This window comes from Mus caroli, unplaced genomic scaffold, assembly GCF_978045245.1.
Source record: "Mus caroli unplaced genomic scaffold, Mus_caroli_1 scaffold_14, whole genome shotgun sequence".
NCBI lineage: Eukaryota > Metazoa > Chordata > Mammalia > Rodentia > Muridae > Mus > Mus caroli.
In genome coordinates, this window is record NW_028227269.1 from 111,415,433 (window position 1) to 111,436,285 (window position 20,853).

At 48.9% G+C, this 20,853-nt stretch overlaps 3 gene segments (V, D, J or C); all 3 read right to left on the reverse strand.

Annotated features, from left to right (window-relative positions):
* LOC110306601 (Ig alpha chain C region-like) overlaps positions 1-20,853 on the reverse strand; it is a 176,134-nt gene that overhangs the window by 103,424 nt on the left and 51,857 nt on the right.
* Positions 1-20,853, reverse strand: part of LOC110306478 (immunoglobulin heavy constant gamma 2B-like) — a 295,444-nt gene that overhangs the window by 43,615 nt on the left and 230,976 nt on the right.
* Positions 1-20,853, reverse strand: part of LOC147001334 (Ig gamma-1 chain C region secreted form-like) — a 91,414-nt gene that overhangs the window by 19,410 nt on the left and 51,151 nt on the right.

Sequence of the window (20,853 nt, forward strand, 5' to 3'; positions counted from 1 at the left end):
AACCTAGTCCTACCCCTCCTAACTGAGGACTGTTCCAAGAACATTTTTGAGATAGGGGCCTCCTGGTACTACCCCAGAATGTTCCAATAGATCAGGTACATTGCCAAAATATAGGACACGACCCCTTGGTGACGTAAAACTTGTACTTTTCCCCTGGCCTTTTCCTATAAAAGCCTGTAAAAATTTGGGCCGGGCGTCGATTCTCCTCTACACCATGCTGGGTGTATGAGTTTCGACCCCAGAGCTCTGGTATATGTGCTTTTTATGTGCTTTCTTGTCGTTGCTGTATTAAATCTTACTCTCTACATCTTAAGTTCGGTCTCAGTGTCTTCTTGGGTGCGCGGCTGTCCCGAGGCTTGAGTGAGTGTCTGCCCTCCGGGGGTCTTTCAGTTTCTGTTTCTTTTCTATTTTTCTGACCTGAGTTCCCTGTGGTTATAGTGACTGGTGAGTCACTATAGAGGTTTGGTAGAGTGTCTGCTGGGTGTGACCTTTGGGGTTTTGGGTGTTAGTGCTGCATCTGGAATTCTGGAAGCTGGCATGGCATTCTGGGATTCTGAGTACCAATGTGGCCTCTGATAGAGCAGAGAACTTCTGGGGTTCTGGGTGTGGCCTTCTGTAGGGCAGTGGGCTTCCTGTAGTTGTGGACTAGGATATGGAGATGAAACGGGGTATTCCTGGGGAAGGTGAATGGGCTCCGTGGTGGTTTGAATATGCTTGACCCAGAGAGTGGCACTATTGGAAGGTGTGGCTTTGTTGGATGAATTATGTCACTGTGGAGGTGGGCTTTGCAACCCTCCTCCTAGCTGTCTAGAAGACAGAGGTCTTCTACAATTTGCCTTTGGAACAAGATGTAGAACTGTCAGTTTCTTCAGTGACATGCTTTCCTAGATGCTGCTATGCTTCATGCCTTGATGATAATGGAGTGAACCTCTGAACCTGTAAGCTAGCCCCAATTAAATGGTGTCCTTTATAAGAGTTGCCTTGGTAACTGTGTCTCTTTGCAGCAATGGAAACCCCAAGACAGAAGTTGGTAGCAGGGGTGGGGCATTGCTGTGATGGGTATGTGTTACCATAAATTTCCAACCCAAATATGCCCTGGCAATGAAAACGCGACTCAGTTAATATATTCCACATCTATGAGACCCCTTAGAACTTGCAGTTTTTCCAGGCCATGTGCTTCTGCTCTGCTTTTCTTCTTCCTCCTCCCCTCTGTGTCCTCTCCCTCTTCCATTTTCTCCTCCTTCTCTCCCCTCACCATCTGCTCCACCTTCCCTTTTATCTGTCCAATCATCAGCTATCCTTTATTTTATAAATTAAGGTGGGAAGCAGGTTTCCAGGAAATCACCTGAGTGCTGACTCATTCCTTGTTCACAACCACTCACAGGAGAACGGAATTAACATTAAATATAATTAGCCCCAGGGCTATCCACTACAGGCATGACCATGGTATTGTTTGGAAAAATGTGGATTTTGGGACTTTGGATTTGGAAAGCAGTGGAATGTTTTAAGTGGGGATTAATGGACCATTCTAGTAGGAATATGGAAGACATTGGTGCCACGAGTGATTTGAACTGTATGGGGCCTATTTCAAGGAGATGAATGTTAGTTGTACCATTCAGAGACTGTTCTTGTGATATTTTGGTGAAAAATGTGGCTGCTTTTTGCCCTTGTCTGAAGAGTCTACCTAAGGTAGAGAGATTAACAAATGAAGTGTTAAAAAAGCCCAACAGAGACATTGTTCTCTTGTTAAGTCTCATGAAGAGTGTTTTGAACAAGTATGGCAAGCTTAGAAAGTAAAGATATAGAATGTATGGTTCAAGTAATAAGGGAACACCAGGAAGTGAGATGTAGCTGAATCCTGTGTTCAAGGAGGTAAAGAGATTAAGGGAGTGGTGATCTCAGGGCAAGAGTCCACCCAGCTAAGCTTACTGTTTGTATTTGCAGTTGAATAAGGAATAGTTTGGACTTTCAATCTGGAATGACATACAATCCAGAAATGGAGGGCACACTTTTGTCCCCTGTATTCAGATTTTGATCCAATTTTTTTAATTGTAAAAATTATATTTGATATAAGGATGTTATCACAGTTTCTAAATCAGATTTTTGTTTTTGTTTTGTTTTGTTTTGTTTTTCGAGACAGGGTTTCTCTGTGTAGCCCTGGCTGTCCTGGGCTACTCTGTAGACCAGGCTGGCCTGGAACTCAGTAATCCTCCTGCCTCTGCCTCCTGAGTGCTGGGATTAAAGGCGTGCGCCACCACGCCCGGCCTCTAAATCAGATTTTAAAAAATTTATTTATTTATTTTTTATTAGATATTTTCTTTATATACATTTCAAATGCTATCCTGAAATTTCCCTATACCCTCCCTTCACCCTGCTCCCCTACCCACCGACTCCTGCTTCTTGGCCCTGGCATTCCCCTGTATTGGGGCATATAAAGTTTGCAATACCAAGGGGCCTCTCTTCGCAATGATGGCCGACTAGGATTTTAATGCTGGAAGACACAGGCTTTTGACCTGGAACTTGAGGAACAGTGGCCATGAAAAGCTTAGGCCCAGGCATGGTGGCACACACTTTTGATTTCAGGAGGCAAAGTTAAGCAGATCCCTGAGTTTAAGGCCAGCCTGGGACAGAGCAAGTTCTAGATAAAGAAAAGTTTAAGTCCATGCATAATGGCACACACCTTTAACCCCAGCATTCAGGAGACGGAGCCATGCAGGTCTCTGAGTTCAAGGTCGATCTCTAGTGCCAGGGGCCAGTCCCAGTGTGGGGTGTTTCTTCTTTCTTGTTGGGTCTTCCTGAGTCAGAGGAAGGAGAAGAGCATAGGGTAAGACTTTGACTTATGAGATTCTGGGGGTAAGACTTTGTCTTAGGAGAAATTTAGGGTTGCTGTATAATAAAAAGTTTATTTATCTAAGTTACTATGCTATTGTAGCTGACCTGCCTTCTGTGATCCTCTGAGGCCAGAAACTGCAGTCTCTGGCACTTAGCACCTCATCCTAAAACAGCAGGAGATTAAGTAAAGGATTCATTTGTAGAGCCTTTTCCCTGTTGTCCAGATGCCTCTTGCTTGTCGGGCTAGGGGGAAGTTTGGAGCAATAAACTTCTATTGAACAGGAGAGGAGAATAACACCCACAGAAGGAAAAACTTTTACATAAGCAAATATGAATAATCTCACATAAGTTCATATATAGATTCATGCATGCTCATTTATACATTTTTACATTTTCATTCAAACCCAGTTGGGTCAGAAATTCAAAGTGATCCTTGACTATATAAAAAAATCAGAGGCCAGCCTGGGACACACAAGAATTTACCATAAAAACAAATAAGCCATCATTCCACTTGAAGCCAATATGTCCCTTATGGCTGAAAGCACAAGAAGATTAGGCTTTTTCGGGGTGTGAAAGATGAATGCCCAAGATTCTTCCAAGAAGCAGAACAAGTGTCAGATGATGGACAAATGATAGATAGAGGATAGATATAACAGTAGATAATAGATGTACAGGATATCGAAGATGGAAATGACAGTCAGACAGCAGAGGGACCATAGATTTTAGACATAAATGACAAATGGATGATACATAGAATTCTTATAGCTACAGCTCTAGTTGCAGGAAGATGGTTACTGTGATGGCTTGTATATTCTCAACCCAGGGAGTGGCACTATTAGGAGGTGTGGCCCTTTGTGCTGTAAGATCAAGAATTGACAAATGGGACCTCATAAAATTGCAAAGCTTCTGTAAGGCAAAGGACACTATCAATAAGACAAAACGGCAACCAACAGATTGGGAAAAGATCTTTACCAATCCTAAATCCGATAGGGGTCTAATAGCCAATATATATTTATAAAGAACTCAAGAAGTTGGACTCCAGAAAACCAAATAACCCTATTAAAAATGGGGTACAGAGCTAAACAAAGAATTCTTAACTGAGGAATACCAAATGGCTGAGAAGCACCTAAAAAAATGTTCAACATCCTTAATCATCAGGGAAATGCAAATCAAAACAACCTTGAGATTCTACCTCACACCAATCAGAATGGTTAAGATCAAAAATTCAGATGGCAGCAGATGCTGGCAAGGATGTGGAGAAAGAGGAACATTCCTCCATTGCTGGTGGGATTGCAAGCTGGTACAACCACTCTGGAAATCAGTTTGGTGATTCCTCAGAACATTGGACATAGTACTACCGGAAGATCCAGCAATATCACTCCTGGGCATATACCCAGAAGATGCTCTAACATGTAATAAGGACACATGCTCCACTATATTCATAGCAGTTAATAGCCAGAAGCTGGAAAGAACCCAGATGCCCCTCAACAGAGGAATGGATACAGAAAATGTGTTGGAGTACTATTCAGCTATTAAAAACAATGAATTTATGAAATTCTTAGACACATAGATGGATCTGGAGGATATCATCCTGAGTGAGGTAACCCAACCACAAAAGAAGTCACTTGATAAGCACTCACTGATAAGTAGATATTAGCCCAGAAACTCAGAATACCCAAGACACAATTAGTAAAACACATGAAACTCAAGCAGAAGGAAGACTAAAGTGTGGATACTTTGTTTCTTATTAGAATGGGGAACAAAATACCCATGGAAGGAGTTACAGAGACAAAGTTTGGAGCAGAGACTGAAGGAATGACCATCCAGAGACTGCCCCACCTGGGGATCTATCCCATAAACAACCACCAAACCCAGATACTATGGCAGATGCCAACAAGAGCTTGCTGACAGGAGCCTCATATAGCTGTCTTCTGTGAGGCTCTGCCAGTGCCTGGCAAATATAGAAGTGGATGCTCACAGCCATCCACTGGATAGAGCACAGGGTTTCCAATGAAGGAGCTAGAGAAAGTACCCAAGGAGCTGAAGGGGTTTGCAGCCCCATAGGAGGAACAACAATATGAACTAACCAGTACCCCCCAGAGCTCCCTAGGACTAAACCACCAATAAAAGGAATCACATGGTGGGACTAGTGTCTCTAGCTGCATATGTAGCAGAGGATGGCCTTATTGGTCATCAATGGGAGGAGAGGCCTTTGGTCTTGTGAAGGCTCTATGCCCCAATATAGGGGAATGCCAGGGCCAGGAAGTGGGAGTGGGTGGGTTGTGGAGCAGGGGTTGTGAGGGAGGGGATAGGGGATTTTCAGAGGGGGAACTAGGAAAGGGGATAATATTTGAAATGTGAATAAGGAAATATCTAATTAAAAAAAGAGAAGGTGTGGCTCTGTTGGAGTAGCCATGGCATTGTGGATATAGGATTTAAGACCCTCCTCCTAGCTCTCTAGAAGTTAGTATTCTTCAAGCAGTCTTCAGATGAAGATATAGAACTCTCAACTCTACCTGTACCGTGCCTGCCTGGATGCTGCCATGCTCCCACCTTGATGATAATGGAGTGAACCTCTGAACCTGTAAGCCAGCTCCAATTAAATGTTGTCTTGCCTTGGTCATGGTGTCTGTTCACAGCAGCAAAACCCTAAGATGCTTATATAGACAGCTATAGACCCAGATAGAGATAGACTGGGGAGGGAATGAAGGCTTTTAAGGGACCAGCCACACAGCTGAATGGTATACTGGCTGGCGTACATGTGTCAACTTGACACAAGTTGGAATCATCAGAGAGAAAGGAGCCCTACTTGAGAAATTACCTTCATGAGATCAGCTGTAAGACATTTTCAATCAGTGATCAATGGGGGAAGACCCAGCCTGAGATGGGTGGTGACATTCCTGGGCTGGTGGTCCTGTGTTCTATAAGAAAGCAGGCTGAGCAAGCCATGTGAAGCATGGCAGTCAGCAAGACCCCTCCATGGCCTCTGCTTCATCTCCTGCCCTCAGGATCTTGCCCTGTTTGAGTTCCCATCCTGACTTCGTTCAGTAGTGATCAGCAATGTGGACAGTTTCTGAAGTCCACTTGTATGTTATGAGCCAAGATATAGCCTTGTCATGAGAAAGAATGTTGGGAGCCAGGATCCAGGCTTGCCCCTGGAACAGGGGTCAATATCCAGGATCCAGGCCTACTCTGAGAGCAGGTGCCAATGTTCATGGATATGGCTACTGATAGCTGAAGGACAAGATCTACTTGCTACATTAGACACTCTTTGCCTGTGTGTCCAAAGCCTGACCATGTGGTCAGGGATAGTGTTATTGCTTGGCCCTCGTTAAAGCCTAGTATCTCAGCTTCCTTGTTGAAGCAAGTAACAAGAAACTGGTATATGCGCCAATCTCCACAGAGTTTCTCATTTCTGCATTGTCTTCATGGTTAGCTCTCAAAGGTCCAGGACAGAGACATTCCCCTGTACCCCAGGTCTCACTGCTTTGTAACTGTAACTATGTTCCAAGCATCTGGCTTTATTTAGCCCAGCTGCTCAGCATGTCTGGGCCTAAGCCCAGACTCCCTGCAGCTCACTGTGCGGTAGGTATTGGTTATGAGTCAAATGGCATACTTTATTGCCTGTCATTGTGTGGCTCCCAAAGCAAAAATACCACTTATAGGAGCCAGATGCTTGCCAGTCCCAGATAGAATGCTTCTCTCGCAACAGCAGTTGCTGCAGCTGCATTGCTTGCCAGGTCTACACTGCTGCTGCAGCTGCACAGGTCTTCTGACTAGTCCAGCCCCAAGTCTCCAACACAATCCTCTGCCAGGGCCTATGTAGACCCAAAGAGTTTCTAACAGTTGAACCCGTGTTGTAGGATGTTCCTGCTGCAAAACTCCACCTTGGGAAGGCAGTGAGAGCAGAGCACCCTGACACGTCTGAGCTCTGTCTTTCTTTCCCTAGTCCTCTGATCTGCCTTAGAAAGGCTGTCGCCCCGTACCAGTGCAAGTGGAGGCCACGTTCCCCCGGCTATCTGCCCTACTGCAAGTCATCAGGCTATAATCCACTCTTGAGTCACAGCATCTGTTCCTCTCACATGGATGTTAGCTATCTTCTGCTTCCTGACTGCCCCTCCCTCGTGGTCAACATGACCTGAAATCCAGAGTGATTCCCACTCACAGATCATCCCTGCCTCATTATGGGATGATAGTTGGAGGGGATTTGAGACTGAGAGCAGAATGCCGGGTGAGTGGTGCTTTGGGAATGTTAGTATGGTATGTGTGTGAGTGTGGGTGTGTGATGCATGTACTTGTGTGTGAGTGTGTGTGTGCATGCATATGTGTGTGTGAGTGTGTGTGTGTGCGTGCATGTACGTGTGTGTGAGTGTGCGTGTGTGCATGTGTGTGATTTTTGTACAAGGAGAGTGGGGGCTGGTCTACAGAGGAAGAACACAGTGTGTTTTACAATGTTGAAGGATGTTTTATTATTATTAAAAAGGTGAAGAGGGACATTAGAGACATAGCTGGGCTCTATAAAATTTAAAGTAAAAGCTGGCAAAGCTAAGCTTCATGTCAGTGAACATCTCTTAGAGTCCCCTAAGAGCCAGGCACCCAACTTTCCTTCCTGAATTTCTCCTTTGTCTTTTCTGGGGACTCTGGCCTGGCATTTGCCTTGATATGAAATGGAGAAACAGCCACAGTGCTTCTCCAGTGCCAGCAGTCAGTCAGCCTTGGTGCCCCAGGCCTGGGCTCTCTCTTTGGATATCTACTCTAACTGGTATTCTCTGCTGTCAGTGGCCCAGTCTGGATGCCAGGCTGCAGGAAAGGCCCATTCCTGCCTGGCTCTTTGAGCATCCTTTCTCTCTCTCTCCATGTTGCTCCTGGACCACTTTTGGGACTGACCGGGGTCTGTTCTTCTCCTACGGGCTTTTCTGGGTTGCTCAGCCTTTGCTCAGTGGCTCCTGCACCTGCTAGGGCCCAACAGAGGCTATGAAGCTCAGGCCCTCTGAGGGTCTCTCTAGGTTATCCACTGAGGTAACAGTGCCCTGGTCTTCAAGCTGTGGGGTCAGCAGTGTCTCTGATGGGATCTTGCATCTGAGATTTCATCATGTTGCATGGATGGCAGGAAAAGAGGTCTTCACAAGGTGCCCCATGTTACATTCCAAGAAGTGAAAAAACATGGCAGGGCACTGGTTGGGTGAAGGCCATTAGAGTCACCTTTGGCAGTCCTTCTCAAAGAGTTCCCTTTGGGACCTTCTCAGCCTCAGAGACATATGGAAACTTCCTCTTCTCTCAGAGAAGCACATTTTTCAGAGGACTGTATAGACAGGGCTGGCTCTAAGGCTCATCTGCATCTAAATGGATGCAGGTGATTCAGGCCATCCTGGGAGAGTGCCAGGCTGAGGGCTAGACACCATGTAGAAGAAACACAGCAGTTTTGACCCTATCCACTGTTCTGGCTGTGGTAGTGGTGCTTGGGTCCTGTTGGCTATGGTCTGGGGCAAAACCTGCTTTCCACATGCTGCTCCAAATGTGGAAGGGACCTGGGTAGCAGAGTCAGAGCCATAAGATCAAAGGATGCTGAGATGAGAAGGCAGTGTAACCTGTGTGTCTGGCTGCTCAGCAGCATGGACTTGGTCCTAGAGGGCTAGCAAGCTCTGGCACCTTCTGAAGAGACAAGCTAGGCACCTTGCCCAATCATGTTCCTGTAGTCAGGGATGGCCGTCTGCTTCACCTGCACCACCGAGGAGAAGATCCTCTTCACCTGTGAGATGCAAAAGTGAGATGTTATGTGCCTGACCTGAGTCCCCTCCATCTTGTACACTAAGCCAGGGCAGCTCCCAATCTTGGGATGTCATATATCTAGAGAGAGGATAAGACAGTGACATTGTAAGGCAAGGTGTTAGTAGAGTTTTGAGACGGTGTAGAGCTATAGCAAGGGGCATTGTAGGGACAGTGTAGGGATTTGGTAAGGACCAGGTGTGAATAGAGTGGGGACCAGCAATAGGAACAGTGTGCAGATCATATTGGAGACAGTGTATGGATAGGGTGGGTGACAACGTGCGGGAGTGTCAAGACAAATTAGGGACAGCATGGACAATGTGGGCACAGTATAGAACAGAGGGACAGGGAGAGGGTGGTGTGAGTACAGCATATGACTATGTGGAAGATGACATATGATGACATGGGAAAGACATTGAGACAGTATGGGACAGGTAGGGATAGCATGAATCACTATGGAGACAGCTTGAGTATAGTGTAGATATTGTGAGGATGGTGGAGGAAATAGGGATGACCTTGAAGAGGGTGACAGAGGCGCTGTAGCACACGCTGAGCAGGAAGAGGCTGATGAAGATGGTGATGGTCGTCCAGAGCCCATCCAGCTCCCCATCCTGGGCCTCAGCACAGGTCTCATTCAGTTCCAGCTCTGAACAGAGAGGACAGTCAGTGTTTGTCCCAACAAAGTGGAGCTAGGGCCATTCCCTGTGTGGCAGGAGGCTGCATGGAGGCCCAGGAGAAAGCTGTAGCCTGACTGGGTCAGCAGACCTTCCCTGGGGCCATCTGACCCTCCCTGGGGCCATCTCTCCTTTATGTTCTCTGTGAACCAGAAACCTCAGCTCCCCAAAGTGCTGCCATTTTGTCCCTGGGTACAGCCAGATACACTGGACCTGATGCTGGCCTGGGCTATGCAGGAGCCCTTTTTGTCTACCCCATCCCTCAGTACTGGGGCTGGCTTGGTTGATTCAAGGCTTGAAACCCCTGTAGGTAATAGCTCTGCAGCCTGCCTGACCTACCGCTTGCTCCCTGGTGACTGAGAACAGAGGGACAGAGTGAGGGTAGGGCCTGCATTTGATGATACCTGGGCTTCCTAGAAGGTCCACATTGGGAAGTGAGTCAGGTTATACAGCTATGGGAGAGTGTTAACTGTAAGGGATGAAAATAGGGGCTTAGGCATAGAGGGACAGAATGGGTCTGAAGGTACTTGTGTGTGTTAGGGGAAAACAGGTACCCGTGAGAGCTATTTCATCTTCACTGGTCCAAATGTGTACATTTAGGTAGTGTTTAGGGATATCTTGACACTAAGATGGGCTTGGTTGCTATTCATGCTGCCTAGGTGAGGTATCAGTGGGTGTATGTAGGCTTGGAGGTACCATGTGGGTTGAGTGATGCTCAGCAGGCTGGTTCTAATAGTTCTGGTCTCAGCATCTATGTAGGTATTTGATTAGTTACTTCCTTGGGGGCAGCTAGGGCCATAAGTCTCTCAGTGTCTTGGAACTTAGGTGTGAGTAAATGTCATATGGGAGGTAGTCTCTTAGGAGTACTCATCCCTATCCCTATTGCTGGGGGTGTGGCGGAGAGGAACGGGCTTTATGTATGAGTCTTCCTGTCTGTCTATGTAGTACATACAGAGACCTCTTAGGTCAAGGTAAGGGAGTCACGGTAGAGGGAAGGACAGACAGATGAAGGTGGGGTTTGTGTTGAGGTGGGATGCACTTTCTGTGTTCCTTTCTTTGGATATTTTCTAGGGCGATACTTCTATCTCCAGTCCTATCACAGAACAGTTGCTGGTTGTGGGGAAGAGTATGAAGAGGGCCCCTTGGGTCAAACTTGCTATACAGAGAGGGAATGATCTCTGGCAAGGGCAGGTACACTCGCATGCTCTGGGTCTGGCAGTATAAGACCTTGTTCTTTCTTGGATGTTAACTTACACCTTGAACCCTGGCCAGACCCCACAGCCTGTGGCTGAGGTGTATCATGAACTATGTGCCATGTAAAGAACCAAGATAATCTCACAGGGTCCCATCTCTGGGTGCTTTATTTATAGGGTTCACCGGTTAGGGCTGGTATCAGTGTCTTGTAAGACCTGAGGAATGGCTAGGTGCTGTTCTCATTTACCAGGGGAGCGAGACAGGTTCTTCTGTGTGTGGTGGTTATGGAGAGCCTCATGCACCACAGAGCAGGTAAAACTTTCTCCTTGCAACCAACTGTCTGTATCCACAGTGAGCTTGCTGTAGAGGAAGTAGGTCCCATCTGAGTCCAGGATGGGTGGAGTGTTCTTGTAATCCTGCTCCAGTTCTCCATTCCTTTCCCACTCCACACTGATGGCTTCAGAGAAGAAGTTGGTGACCAGGCAGGTCAGACTAACCTTCTTCTTGGACATTTGTTCACGAGGTGGGGGTATGGTGTATACTTGAGGTGTCTGGGCTCTTCCTGTGGGGTTAGAAGCATACACAGAGGTCATGGCTGAAGCAGAAGTCTGTCCACACAGACCTTTATTCTTATGCCCAGCCCCCATGCAGTCAGGCTGCAGCTCCCACCTTTGGGTTTTGAGATGGTTCTCTCGATGGGGGCTGGGAGGGCTTTGTTGTTGACCTTGCATTTGAACTCCTTGCCCCTCATCCAGTCCTGGTGCTGGATGGGGAGGGCACTGACCACCTGGAAGGTACTGTTGTACTGAGCTTCACGGGGCTGTGTCCAGGCTGTGTGTACTTCCTTGTTGTCCACAAACCAGCTGACATGGACATCTGGGTCATCCTCACTCACATCCACCACCACACACGTGACCTTGGGGGTCAGGGAGATCATGAGTGCATCCTTGGGCTTTGGGGGGAAGATGAAGACGGATGGTCCACCCAAGATGTTACCAGCTGGTGGGGAGAGATAGGATGGGTTAGCAACTGTACCATCCTCTAATATGTGGCTTTTGGGACAATCATGTTCTGGGACTAGAGACTTAAATGACTTACGTGGGCATGAAGAACCTGTGGGGGTACTGGGCTTGGGTATTCTAGGCTCTGTAGAGAAAAGACTGGGCATTAATGGGGTTTAGAGGAGAGAAGGCACAAAACCAGGGAGAAGAAAGATGGTCCTAGTATTGGCTTAGGTCAGGGTGTTCCTGGATATGATTGTTGACAGGTTGAGACCCATGTCTACTTCTGTTTGTCCATGATGTGAAATACTGGTGACCATCCCAGAGCACTACTTTCTGAGTATGAGGAACCTGAGAAGAGGTTTCTAGGAGGTAGACACAAAGGAACCCCACTGCCCTGATTGGCATTGCCTCTCTGCCAAGGTCTGTTCAGTTTGGTTGTTCTATATAAGAGGTTGACCCCAGCTTGACCTCCTGGTTAAATTTTATTTCCCTTAGTTATCCTCTCACCGATTCTCTTGATCAACTCAGTCTTGCTGGCCGGGTGGGCTATGTTGCAGGTGACAGTCTGGCTGGGCCAGGTGCTGGAGGGTACAGTCACCAAACTGCTGAGGGAATAGAACCCAGATTGCAGGACAGATGAGACGGTGCGCACACCGCTGGACAGGGCTCCATAGTTCCATTTTACAGTTACCGGCTCAGGGAAGTAGCCTTTGACAAGGCATCCCAGTGTCACCGAGGATCCAGATGTGTCACCACAGCCAGGGACCAAGGGATAGAGAGATGGGGCTGTTGTTGTGGCTGCAAGATAGGAGGATGAGTGAGGTTATCAGACAGCTGGATCCAGGCACCTGGAGGAGTTCAGCCTTGGTCCTATAAGGATGCCAGGCTTCTGCAAAGAGCATGTAGGATATATCACCTAGGTCAGGGCATCATATAGCAACCTTGATGGTTCCAGAATTACCAGCTAGGTTTGATCAGTAGAATTTCTGAGCCCAGCTCTATCCTGAACGTATTTTCAGAAAGCTGGTTTCTATGTTCTGTCTACAGTCTCTTGCACCTGTGCTTGAAGCTGTAGACATCATTCATGTTTCCCCTCAGTGGAGCCTTCATTTCCTTCTCTAGCTCCTGGCATGTTGGTTCCTGCTGTCCTTTGATTCCTCTCTCTCTCTCTCTCTCTCTCTCTCTCTCTCTCTCTCTCTCTCTCTCTCTCCTTCTCTCTGTGACCTGCTTTTAATTAATAGGTGGCCCCTAGTCTCAGGCCCCACGAGCTCTTCAAAAATTCATGTCCATGACCCTGATCATACGGGCTAAGCCATCTGAGTTGGCTCTGAGCTACAGAGGGTGAACAAATACCACTGCTAGACTCTTGGCTCTGATTCTGCACTGACACAATGTCCACGGGACACTTCCTCAATCTGCCTGCTATTTTGATTCCTAAATCTGGGCTCTGGGTTCCAGTTTGACCTCAGCCCTCCTCGAATCTTCCTCCTTGACTTTCCTCCTGAGGTTCACACCCAGTAAGTCTGTCATGAACCTTCCTGGCATGGGCATCCCTGGCCTGGCCTGACTTCCCTGGATGTCTCTGTGCTTCTTGTCCTTTGCAGGGTATTTTTCTAATGGGAACCAAATGATCTCAGCTCTAGCTCCACTACTGCCTCTTCTCTTACCCTGAACCCCACACTCAGCCCTGCCTTCTCCTTTGTCACAGGTGCCAGTGTCTCCAGATTCCAATGAGTTCCCCATTTCTTTCTAGAAGCCATGAGCCCTTGAGTTTAGGATATGCTGCCATTCATGAGGACACTGGCTGTCAGGCTGTCTTTTCTCCAACCCAGGTCTCCTCTCAGCTTCAGGGTCATCCTTCTTCGAACCACAGCTGCTGGCTCCCACTGCTCAGACCCTGATGTGCCTCCTTCTTCTCTCCCTCTGTGCATCCAACTCTGTATACATAACTGGCTGTAACAAGTTTGACCTTCCTATGGTAAGTTCCCCTTCATCTCCAGGAACCAAGATGGGCCCCCTACTGAGAACTGCTGTCTATATGGTCCTTTTGAGAGTGTTAGCCTCAGGGACTTTCCCTGCTCTGCTCAGCCAAGGCCTTCCTTGTCTCTCATTACTGATTCTCTCTTGCCTGTGGGTTAGACAGGCCCTGAGCACTTTCCCTTTCTCTTTCTTCATCGTTCCTACCCACTACCCCGTCTAGTTCTTGCACACAGTCTTATATCTGAACCCAGCTCTTACTATCTTCTTGCTAATAGGCATGTGCAGATACGTGGTGCAGAGCGGCTACAGGAGAGCCCTGCAGCAGAGAGGTGAGATGACCAGTTTCCCTGGAGCTGTCTCCAGTTCTCTCACCTCACTGGATTCCCACATCCTCACTTGCCACTGCTGCCTGAGCCATCTCAGGTCTCCACAGGTCTCAGGCTGGCTCATGTACACTTTCCTGTCAGTGTGCCTAGTTGCCCTGGCTAGACCTACTGAGTTCCTGTGCTTGACCTGGTACCCTACCTAGCACTACAACCTGCCTCAGTACACTGTGGTCACTCCCACTGGCTTCCCCCACAACCACCTGTCCTCGTTCCCTTGTGATAACCCAGTCCACTTTCCCACACTCCTCTCTGCCCCAGAACCTTTGCTTGATCTGGTCCCCCTCCCCAAACTCCCACCTTTTCCAGTCACCTTGGAGATATTCAGCCTGGACATTCAAGCTTCTACAAACCTTTTCCTCTGTAGCTGCTCTATCTGTCCTACCTACTTGGTTCCTCTGCTCAGGAATTACCTCCTACCCTGACCCAGGAGCTGCATAACCTGGGACCCTGTGATCTGATAGCCCCAGCTCCCCTGTGGCTCTTCAGGCAGGTTATTCACATTTCCATCCAACCCAGCTCACCTGTAGCTGCCCAACCTAGTCCTCATACTCCTCCTACCCCAGCTTACCTATAGCTGCTCAGCTTAATATCCTATGCTCCCACCTACCTCAGCTCCTCAGCCAGGTCTCCATACTCCCACCTACCCCAGCTCCCCCAGAGCTGTCCAGCCTGGTCACCATACTCCCACATACCTCAGCTCACCTATAGCTGCCCAGCCTGGTCCCCACAACCCCACCTACCCTATGTCCCCCAGAGTTGTCCAGCCTGGTCCCCATACTTCAACCTACCCCAGCTCACCTGTAGCTGCCCAGCCTGGTCCTCACAACCCCACCTACCCCAGCTCCCTGAGAGCTGCCCAGCCTGGTCCCCATACCCTCACTTACCCTAGCTCCCTCTAGAGCTGTCCAGCCTGGTCCCCACAGCTCCACCTCCCCAGATCCCTGAGAGCTGCCCAGCCTGGTCCCCACACTCCCTCCTATCCCAGCTCACCTGTAGCTGCTCAGCTTAATATCCTATGTTTCCATCTATCTTAGCTCCCCAGAGCTGCCCAGTCTGGTCCCTACACTCCCACCAACCCCAGTTGCTCCAGAGCTGCCCAGGTTAGTCCCCATACTTGAACTGCTCCCCCAGAGCTGCCCAGCCTGGTCCCCACATCCTCACTTATCCTAGCTCCCTCCAGAGCTGTCCAGCCTTCTCCCATACTCCAACCTACCCCAGTTCACCTGAGAGCTGCCCAGCCTGGTCCCCACAACCCCACCTCCCCAGCTCCCCAAGAGTTTCCCAGACTGTTCGCCACAACCCCACATACCCCAGCTCCCCCAGAGCTGTCCAGCCTGGTTCCCATACTCCAACCTACCCCAGCTCACCTGTAGCTGCCCAGCCTGGTCCCCACAACCCCACCTACCCCAGCTCCCCCTAGAGCTGTCCAGCCTGGTTCCATGCTCCAACCTATCCCAGCTCCCCCAGAGCTGTCCAGCCTGGTTCCCATACTCCAACCTACCCCAGCTCACCTGTAGCTGCCCAGCCTGGTCCCCACAACCCCACCTACCCCAGCTCCCCCTAGAGCTGTCCAGCCTGGTTCCCATGCTCCAACCTATCCCAGCTCCCCCAGAGATGTCCAGTCTGGTTCCCATGCTCCAACCTACCCTAGCTCCCCAGAGCTGCCCAGCTTGGTTCCCACATCCCACCCACCCTAGCTCCCCAGAGCTGCCCAGCTTGGTCCCCACATCCCACCCACCCTAGCTCCCCAGAGCTGCCCAGCCTAGTCCCCACATCCCCACCTACCCTAGCTCCCCAGAGCTGCCCAGCCTGTTCCCACACCTCACCTACCCTAATTCCCCAGAGCTGCCCATCCTGGCCCCCACACCCTCACCTAACCTAGCTCCCCCAGAGTTGCCCAGCCTGGTCCCCATACCCCCAACTACCCTAGCTCCCCAGAGCTGTCCAACCTGTTCCCCACAACCCCACATATCCCAGCTCCTCTCAGAGCTGTCCAGCCTGGTTTCTATGCTCTAACCTACCCCAGCATCCCCACAGCTATCCAGCCTGGTCCCCACATCCTCACCCTAGCTACCCCCAGAGCTGTCCAGCTTGGTCCCCATAGCTCCACCTCCCCAGCTCCCTGAGAGCTGCTCAGCCTGGTCCCCACAACCCCACCTACCCCAGCTCACCTGTAGCTGCTCAACTTAATATTCTATACTTCCACCTATCCTAGCTCCCCCCAGAGCTGCCCAGCCTGGTCCCTACACTCCTACCAACTCCAGCTACCCCAGAGCTGCCCAGCTTGGTCCCCATACCTTTACCTCTCCTGGGCTCCCCCAGAGTTGTCCAGCCTGGTCCTCACACCCTCACCTACCCTAACTCCCCAGAGCTGCCCAGTCTGGTCCCTACACCCTCACCCACCCTAGCTCCTCAGAGCTGCTGCCAAGCCTGGTCCCCACATCCCACCTACACTAGCTCCCCAGAGCTGCCCATCCTGGTCCCCACACCCCACCCACCCTAGCTCCCCAGAGCTGCCCAGCCTGGTCCCCACATCTCACCTACCTTAGCTCCCCAGAGCAGCCCAGCCTGGTCCCCACACCCCACCTACCCCAGCTCCCCAGAGCTGCCCCAGCTCTACTGTAGGTGCTCAGTCCAGTTTTCTGAGCTCCTAAGGTTTCCATAATCCCCCAGGATCATGGAAAGTCCTCCGGGATCCCTAGAAATGTTCAGTCTGGTTCTCCATGTTCCCACTTGCTTCAGCTTCCCTGTAGCATCCCTCTTAGTCTGTTTTCCTAAACTCCTAGGACTATCCTGGAACTGCCACCTGGCTCTCTGTAGATTCTCAACTTGGTCCTCCATATTCCCACCTGCCCAGCTCCTCTGTAGCTCAGATTCTGGTACTTCACACCCTCACCTACCCCTGTTCTCCTTTAGCTTCTCAGCTTGGCTGTGCATACTCTCAGCTTCCCCAGCCCCACTATGGCTGCTTGGTCAGATTCCTTATGTTCCTTTCTCCTCTAGATATCCTGTAGCTGGTTATTCTATTTTCCCATATTCCCAGCTACACCAGCTCCCACATAATGGCATATCCAGGTCCCCTATGCTCTCCTGTGGCTACTCAACTTGGTACCTTGAACTCTTAGGTGCCTCAGTTCCTCTCAGCTGTTTCATAGTTTCCTGAGCTCCTGGGCCTTCCTTTGTCCTCCCAAAAGTCCAGCCTCCACAGCTCACCTGGAGCTTTCCCACCTGATCCTAGGAGTTTCCTATACTTCTTCCTGCCCGTCTTGGCTTCGAGCTCAGCAACTCATCTTGTCTCTTCAGCACTGAGATTGACTTCTAAACCTTAGAGATTCCACACTCTTGGCTTCCCCAGCAGGCCTAGAGTCCCTCTTAGATGAGCTTTGGATTCCACCATGCCTACTTTCCTCTATCAACTCACCTTTGTTAGTCCTGCAGATTTCTGCTGCAGAGATCTTGCTCCTTTGGGCACCTCCTCTCTGCTGACTCAGCGAATTTGGTCCTACCAGCTTCCAGACAGACCAAATTCATCTTATCTTAGGTCTCCTGATATATCCCATCATCTCCTTGAGGCTGACTCTGGTGGTGGTGGTAGCAGTAGTAGTTATTGTTTTTGTTGTGTGTGTTCAGATCCACTCGCCCATGTTCCAGCCTATGGCATCCCTGGACCCTGTCTGGTCGACATTCTTCAGGCTGTCACCTTACCTGTGCATCAGAGGGACCCCCTCCACAGTCTGGTATTTTGATTCTTCCCACTCTTCCATGGGTTGTTGGTTGTTCCGTTCTGCTGATATCCACTGCTGACTCAGGTCTCAAGGCCTTCTTCCACTGTACTCTCCTTTACTGGCTGACACAACTCATGCGTGGGAAATATGAAAGTGACTGCCTCCTTTTTTGCGATGGTCCATGGCTTCCAGGAGCTTAGGTCTGGGATCTTTCCTCTTAGGAGTTGCAACCCAATTGTCACAAAGGTCTGAATGCCACCCCACGCCCATCTCTCTGCACAGGCTAAGAACAGGATTGAAACTGGGTGGCAGAAGGTACTACCTAAAGTTCCCCTTTCTTGTCAGGGGATAAAGGGAGTCTAGATCAGATTCAAGCTGCATCACGTGGGTGGGTGGGGGTGGATGAGATAGTACCCTTGAGACCCAGGAGAGAAATGAGGAAACCTGGTCCTTACCTGCTTCTCTATGCTCATAGCCTCCTTAGGTTCCTGGCCTGGCCTAGACTGTTCACTCTATCTTTATCACCTCCCTGGAGAGGGAGGTTTCTTATTCAGCTAAAAGCCCAAACATGACTGCAATGGCTCCCTGTTATCTCTTAACAGTGATTCCTTAGGGAAATCCCAACCAATCTGTGGTTTAGGGAAGAGAATGGGGTGGGGCTGGCAGCACATGGGTAGAACACAGAATGTGAGCTAGATGGTGGACAGAAAGGGTTAAAGACTTGATCTTACATCCAGGGATGGCACAGCCATAGAAGGAACCTGTGCTGGTGGTCAGGAGGGGCCTTTGGCTATACCGAGAGGGGACCTAGGCAGGGAAGGTTCCTGGAGTTGGCTAAGACAAAGGAAAAATATGGGCTGTTCAGAGGACGGGGACCCCACTGAGACAGGGATAGGAAGGGGTAAAACTGGCACAGCAGTGTGGGGTGCACAGAGCAGTGGACTACATGGGAAGAAGGAAGCAATGACCACATAGGACCAGAGAGGCATGTGTTATAGGGTGAAGTACAAGGTCTGCAGGGTTCTGGAGCTGAAGGAGGTGCACCAGGATCACAGGGCATAGGAATATGGCTACCTTCTTCAAGAGTATTGATACACTCTAAATTTGAAGGCCGAGGAGGGTCTTTTGGAAAGACCTCATTGGGTGTAGAGACATTGTCACCATGTAGGAGAAGGCAAGAGTGAGTGTGGGGTTCAGAGTAAGAGAAGAGGCAGTGGTGGAGCTAGAGCTGAGATCATTTGGTTCCCATTAGAAAAATACTCTGCAAAGAACAAGAAGCACAGAGACATCCAGGGAAGTCAGGCCAGGCCAGGGATGCCCATGCCAGGAAGGTTCATGACAGACTTACTGGGTGTGAACCTCAGGGGGAAGTCAAGGAGGACAATTCGAGGAGGGCTGAGGTCAAGCTGGAACCCAGAGCCCAGATTTAGGAATCAAAGTAGCAGGCAGGCTGAGGAAGTGTCCCATGGACTCTGTGTCAGTGCAGAATCAGAGCCAAGAGTCTAGCAGTGGTATTTGTTCACACTCTGTAGCTTAGAGCCAACTCAGATGGCTTAGCCTGTGTGATCAGGGTCATGGACATGAGTTTGTGAAGAGCTCGTGGGGCCTGAGAACAGGGGGTCACTAATCATGCCAGATACTACAGTCTTAGTTACTTTTATATTGTTGTGATCAAGGTAATTTATAAAAGAAAGTATTTATTTGGGGTTGGTAGGTTCGGAGGGTTAGAGTCCATGACCATTATGGCAGGGTGCATGACAGCAGGTGGGGAGGCAGGAAACTGAAGTAGTATTTGGGAACTTATATCTTGATCCACATGCCCGAGACTGAGCAAGCTAACTGGGAATGGCATTGGCTTTTGAAGCCTCAAAACCTGTTCCCAGTGACATAGCTCTTCCAACAAGGCCAACCTTCTAATCCTTTCCAGACAGTTCCATCAGTTGTGGACCAAGTAGTTCAACATAATAGTTTATGGGGGCTGTTCTCATTCAAACCACCAGATAGGTTCCTGGCCATATCATATTGCAAAATGTATTTAGCCCTATATTAGAGGTCCCCGTAGACTTTCAGCACAATTTAAAAGTCCAAAATGGAAAGTCTCTTCTGAGACTCAAGGGAATCTCTTTATTGTAACCCCCCCCCATAACATCCTAAAGAAAATTACATACTTTCAGCATACAATGATACTGAAAATATATTTTCATCCCAAAAGGGAAGAATTGGGGTGTATTGAGGAAATACTCAACAAAAGCAGAACAAACTCCAAATCCTGTAGCGTCATGTCTAATGTCAAAGGGTTTAAACGGCTTCCAACTTTCCAGCTTTGATGACCACACACACACACACATCACTTGGGATGGTTGTATTACCTGTATGTATATTTCCCTGGCAGCCATCCCATGACTCTTACATCTCTGGCATTATGGGGTCTTCAGTACAATTCAGATTTCACTTTTATAACTTTATGCTATGGCCTATCAGTGACTCCACGCAGGGAACCCTGTCACACAGCCAGACTCATGAACTCCTTAGCACAGAGGAAGAGTCTACAGCCTCTTTACTTAACTATCCTTCATGACTCTAAAGCTGTAGCCATGTAGTTGATAATGCCAAGTTTATCTGTCCACTTGGAATGGGGCATGACTTCCTCCTGGAAATTATAATCAAAATTAAAAAAAAAATCCTAGCATGGTCAGGCCTTTCACAGCGATAACACACTCCTTGGTACCAACTTCTTTCTTAGTTACTTTTCTATTTCTATGATTAGATACTATGATCCAGGTAACTTATAAAAGAAGACATTTATCTGGGGCTTACAATTTCAGAGGGTTAGAGGGCATGGTCACCATGATCGGGAGCATTGTAGTAGGCAGGTAGTAGGCATGAAGTTGGAGCAGTAGCTGAAAGCATATATCTTAAGACACGAGGTAGAGAGAGCTAACTGGGAATGGCATGGACTTTTGAAACCTCAAAACCAGTTTTTTTCCCAGTGACATAGCCCCTCCAACAAGGCCATACCTCCGAATCCTTCCCAGAAAGTTCTACTGACTGGGAACCAAGGATTCAAACATATGAGTCTACAGGGGCCATTCTCATTCAAATCACTACAGACAGTAACAAGCCAGGGAAGGAACAAGGGCGATACAGGACTGCAGGAGCCAAGATGGCAGGGAAGGCAAAGCTGACGAAGAGGATGGAAGGCCAACTGAGGGAACTTCACACAGATGGCCTATTCAGGAAATCCTCGAGTGGAGTGAAGACAATGCAGGTGAGTAATTCAAGTGAACATCTG